The sequence below is a fragment of the Montipora foliosa genome, chromosome 12, assembly GCF_036669935.1.
Source record: "Montipora foliosa isolate CH-2021 chromosome 12, ASM3666993v2, whole genome shotgun sequence".
Taxonomy (NCBI): domain Eukaryota; kingdom Metazoa; phylum Cnidaria; class Anthozoa; order Scleractinia; family Acroporidae; genus Montipora; species Montipora foliosa.
The window spans coordinates 16,107,743-16,112,742 of record NC_090880.1 but is presented as its reverse complement, the minus strand read 5'-3'; the positions used below and the strand labels follow the sequence as shown (position 1 = coordinate 16,112,742).

Genomic DNA, 5,000 nt, shown 5'->3' with positions numbered 1-5,000 from the left:
AAAGTAACGAAAAGAGGGAATAATAGAGGTACGTGATAACAACAAGTGAAATCATTACTAGCTTTAATAGCTAAACAATCAATTTCTGTTTAGTCAAACAATTTACGATCGATCACGATGCCGTGTGCTCGCGATGAAAGTTCGTCTTCCGGTCGAAGGCAAAGCAGTTCAATCGCTCTGGAGATAATAACCACCAAACGTCTTTGTTCCAGGTGCATCCTTCTCAATTCTTGGAACTAGTAGTATGCAGTGAAAGACATTACGATCGAATTTTCTTGATTATTTCCGCATAAGCCTGAAATTCTGTTATTCTTGACTTAGCATCCTTAATTGTGCGATATTTTTTTCGGGAAACATCGTTACTGCAACCACGCAGGGTTGACGCATAAAAATTGTTCCTGGAACATTATTGGATGATCCTATCATGTTGAAGAAAGGAAGGAACGTGGTAACACACGAATGATCGAACGAACGAACGAAAGAACGATTGTGCGAACGACCGAACGAGAGATCAACGAGCGAACGGAAAGGGTCTCGATGCACATGGCGGATTGCTTTGGACAGTTGATGGTTGGAAAGTATAGATTCTAACGACGGAAGGTTAAATTTTTGGCTGGTTGGAGAGGGAAGAGGGGAAAATTCCGTCAACGAATTGGACCTTCGGCATGTTTGAGTTTGTTCTGAGGTGTCATGGATGAGCAAGTGTAATACCGATAGACTACTTCTAAAGACGATGTCACACAATAGGGCCGTTTATACGAGAGAAAACTTACTCAGCCCGTGGCTTACATAAGGCCCCAAAACCCTTCTAAATGGTACAAAATCTACGTTCACGGCTTTCTCAAGCCGCGGCTTACCCTGGCCTGGGAGTTTATACTCGTATAAATAGTTCCTTTCGCGTATTATGTACGCCGCGGCCAGAGTAAGCCGCGGCTTGTTTTCTCTCGTATAAATAGCCTGCGTAGCAAGCGTTCCTGTTTGACAGAAGAGCTTTGAAACGATTTTCTGCAAACTGACCGCGCGAAAGTTGGGGCAAGAGACTGAGGGAACGCTTGCAAGAAGACCCCCATTCTCGTCCCCATCGCCCTTTTCGTTTCTCTTAGTCGGCGGGGCCTTCTAAGAGAAACGAAAAGGGCGATGGGGACGAGAATGGAAGACCCCTATTTTTGAAAAACGCCCACCTTTTTATGGTTGACTTGACACACGCTGATTGACGTCTTATTAACAAATTAGCCAATAACAGATAACCATGTTAACACAAGTTGGCTTCCGACAAAACAAACCGAGGCACCGAGGAAACACCGAGCGATCAACGCAGGATTTGCCAGTGTGATTTTAAAGTTAAATTTGTAACGGCATCTTCTAAGCCGAGTACGACTGGTTATGTTTCTTCCGAGAATTTGTTTAAACCATCGAAAAGAAACTTACGGGAAAATTCTAGCTGATATTTGCATAGCGGTTGGAATAGAAGTTATCGAAAACAACAGCCAATTTTCAGAACTTGTCAGCAATCCGTGCGCTCGTAAAATACGAAATTTAGAAACATAACTCGTACAGAGTTCGATGGGTAGTAAGTAAGGCCGTTAAATGCAAATCTCCAGCAAAGCTGACCATGAAACCATTCAAGAGGTTTAAGTTTAAAACTAACCACGATTTCAGCGCGACTTGCTGGCTATTTTGTTGGTGCAGAGTGGTTGACGAAATGGATCGTACTGAATCTCCTGGAAATTACAGGCAAACATCCTCGCTAGTTTGATAATCCACAGTACGTTTTTGGTAAAATCGTTACGAAATCGTAGATGAAATAGCAAGTAAAAGTGCTTTAAAAAATCGAATGACTTTATAAAGGAGCCGCTTTCTTCCCACAATAAGTAAGAGAAGATTTCACAGGCTGCATGGTTGTCTTCATCTTGTCTCAATCCATGACATAGGACTCAAGCTTACATCAGGCAAGGTAAGCAGAGAATTCGACGAATTTCCTTGATCCTGAAACATGTGGATTCTGATAGTTCGCAGGCATTTTATTAAATTAAATTCATCCTGCGTAAATAAAGTATCCTTTGCAAGCGAAAGAAAAGCTCACTTCACTTCAGTCCAAACTTTTCGTCGACAATAAGCGCTGCCAATGTTTTGTTATCGAATCTTTTGCTTTTAATGAATTACGGAAACGCCATAGCGGCTTCAGCTGACACGTAAATAATATTGAATTATTTCCCTTGATGGATATTGCCCAAGCAGTCCAGATTTTCATTTAAATCACAGGCTGTCATTTCCATAGAATTTACCTTAACCACTAACTTGATCGCGTATTATGCTTTGAAATGGAGAAATCACGATGATACTCGAGAAGCCGGTTCTTCGTTTTAAGTTCTTTTATTTCGCACTCCGCACATCATGACAAACATCTGAAAAATCAAGCTTTTTCCGAATCCTGTTGGCAAAACGGCCATTACATCTATACAGTTAAAGAGATGGCGCATTGACAGTTCTTTTTTCCTTTTCAATGTAAAACCCGAGACCCGATTCGCTCAGCTTCGACACACGATTCAAAACCTTCCACATCTTCCACCATTGCCTTTTTCACGCTAGAACTTAGGAGAAATAAATTGCTCCAGGATTTGTCACCTGTCAATCATTGTGACTGTGCCGCACCAATCAGAAGCCCCCGTTCGTGGGCGAACGGGTTTTTCAAAAATAGGGGGTCTTCTTGCAAGCGTTCCCTCAGTCTCTTGCCCCAACTTCCGCGCGGCCAGTTTGCGGAAAATCGTTTCGAAGCTCTTTTTGTCGAAAAGGAACGCTTACTACGCAGGCTATCGTATAAACGGCCCTAATGTCGACATTAGGGACCTTTAGATTCTAGGACGAGTACGAGAACGAGTACGAGATTTGAATGCCCGGTTTTAGCGAAAATGCTTAGAAGATTCATAGCCCGGACGATTAATCTTTCTCTTTGTTAGCAGTGTAGGTTGCTCAGTTATTCTTATTGCTGGTAACGTACCCTTTTTTGCTGATCGAAAAATACCAAACCTGCTACCGTGTTGTTGACTTGTTTTGACACGACGACATTCTTGCAAAACCTCGTACTAAAATGACGACGGTATCACGTTTTTCCCGCCAAAATGAAGCTGGTTAGCGCGCGCTCACTGTGGTTCATTGAGAAAATATCCTACTCGTAGTCGTTCTCGTCCTAGAATCTAAAGCTCTCTATTGTTTCATGTTTTTACTGGGTTGCCAGAATGGCAATCCCAGACGGAAAATGTGTAATATTTCTCAGTTTATTTATTTATTTATTTATTTTTCCGTGTCGGTAAAAGTCATGCCTGTCACTCCCCTGCTAAGTGGTGTCTTTGTGCATAGAGTCTTCTTTGCGTATTTTGTTAGGTTTGAGGGGGCTGGGGGTAATGCGTAGATCAGTTTCTCTGGTGCACACAGGAGAACATTTAATTAACCTGCAATGGCGTCGAAAGTCATTGTAACGCGAATGGCGTTTTAGTGGATCTTTAAACAAAATATACCCTTATGGAGCTCAGGAATGGAACGTCAATTGGATAAACAAGACAGGCGGTGAAATAAAAATATCTGGAATCTTAAAAGCGACGAGTAATGGACATTGACAACAATCTTTCGCCCGTCGAGCCGAAATCAAAGTGAGGTGTATTTTTAATATTTTGCCTAGCCTGGTGTGTTGCCAAGCCAAGTGTGGTGTTATGTACAACACTGAAACCAAATGGAAAATTCTCTGGTAACTTATGGGTTCAACAAAGACAGAGAAGGAATCGAACACCTTAATTAAGTGGATCTGTGATCTCTGTTGTCTGGCTATTTGTATTTATAATTTTGTACTCAACTCTGCACATTGTTCCGGTAACAATTGGAAATTTAACAAATTCTTGTTAACCTTCAATGGCGTCGAAAGTCATTGTAACGCGAATGGCGTTTTAGTGGATCTTTAAACTAAATATACCCTCATGGAGCTCAAGAATATAACGTCAATTGGATGAACAAGACAGGCGGTGAAAAATAAATATCTGGAATCGACAACAATTTCATTTTTCGCCGTTGTATATCAAGTGAGCTTTGTTTCTAGTATTTTACTGACTTGATATTATATACAACACCGAAATCAAATGGCAATTCTTTTATGGATTTAACAAACATTGAAGGAATCGAACGTCTTGAATGCATCACAGTGTTTACTAAAGTCGCATCTAAGTTGTCTGGCAAGTTACATTTATTTTGTACTCAACTCTGCAAAGATAAAAAAGAAATGGAAATATGACAGTGAAGAATTACTTGAATGAAAGCTTGTTGCCTCTTTTGTACTTTATTATTTACGGTCAAGGTACTTTGGAAAAGGGTTTGATGTGAACTGTCAGAAATGTATTGAATGGCATATGCTTTGTGACACCGATTGTGTGTCTCGTTTGTACGCACGCAATTGAAATAGGAAGGGTTTTTTGCCTCTAATAGCAAACATCTTGTTTGTTTCAATAAATTTTTCGCTGGAAAATATTTTTGTGAGATTTCCACCTTTTGTGAATTTTATCATGTTTTGTAATTTTCGAACTTAACAAATTTGTAGAAGTGTGTTGAAATATGATACGAGAGGATTTTTGTGGTAGTGCACTGTAAGCAGCGCATAAGTCACGAAAATAAAGATGTCTGTTGGAAGCGTGCTTGAGTTTCAACAAAATGAGCCCCAAAATCAGTGATACTGATAAATAATAAAGTAGCTGCTATTTCCAAAACGATGGAATTACCTGGTGATAAATAACCTCGTACTGAAGAGTAAATTTTTGACTTTGCAAAAACAATGGTCAACCTCAAGAGTTGGGCGATTGTGATCTTTGTGTTGAATTCGCACATTTCTTGTCAAACTTTATAACACTTGAAAGAAAAAGAAAACTAACAAAAACAAAAACCCGGTATCTTGCCATCATTTGACACACATGCTTCACTGTTTCGCGAGTAAACACGTTTCGGTAACTTGATCATGGCGC

The 5,000-nt window shown here is 40.3% G+C and overlaps 1 protein-coding gene across 2 annotated transcripts in view; it reads left to right on the top strand.

The window, feature by feature from the left end:
- LOC137978789 (tripartite motif-containing protein 2-like) overlaps positions 1–5,000 on the top strand; it is a 29,269-nt gene that overhangs the window by 16,911 nt on the left and 7,358 nt on the right. Inside the window, exon 1 of one of the 2 annotated variants that reach the window (XM_068825855.1) lies at positions 1–28. This exon is cut by the window's left edge and continues 132 nt beyond it. The exons of the other annotated variant lie outside the window; for it this stretch is intronic. The gene's annotated coding sequence lies outside the window, so the exon portion shown is untranslated. The remainder of the gene's footprint in view (positions 29–5,000) is intronic. 2 annotated transcript variants of the gene reach the window in all.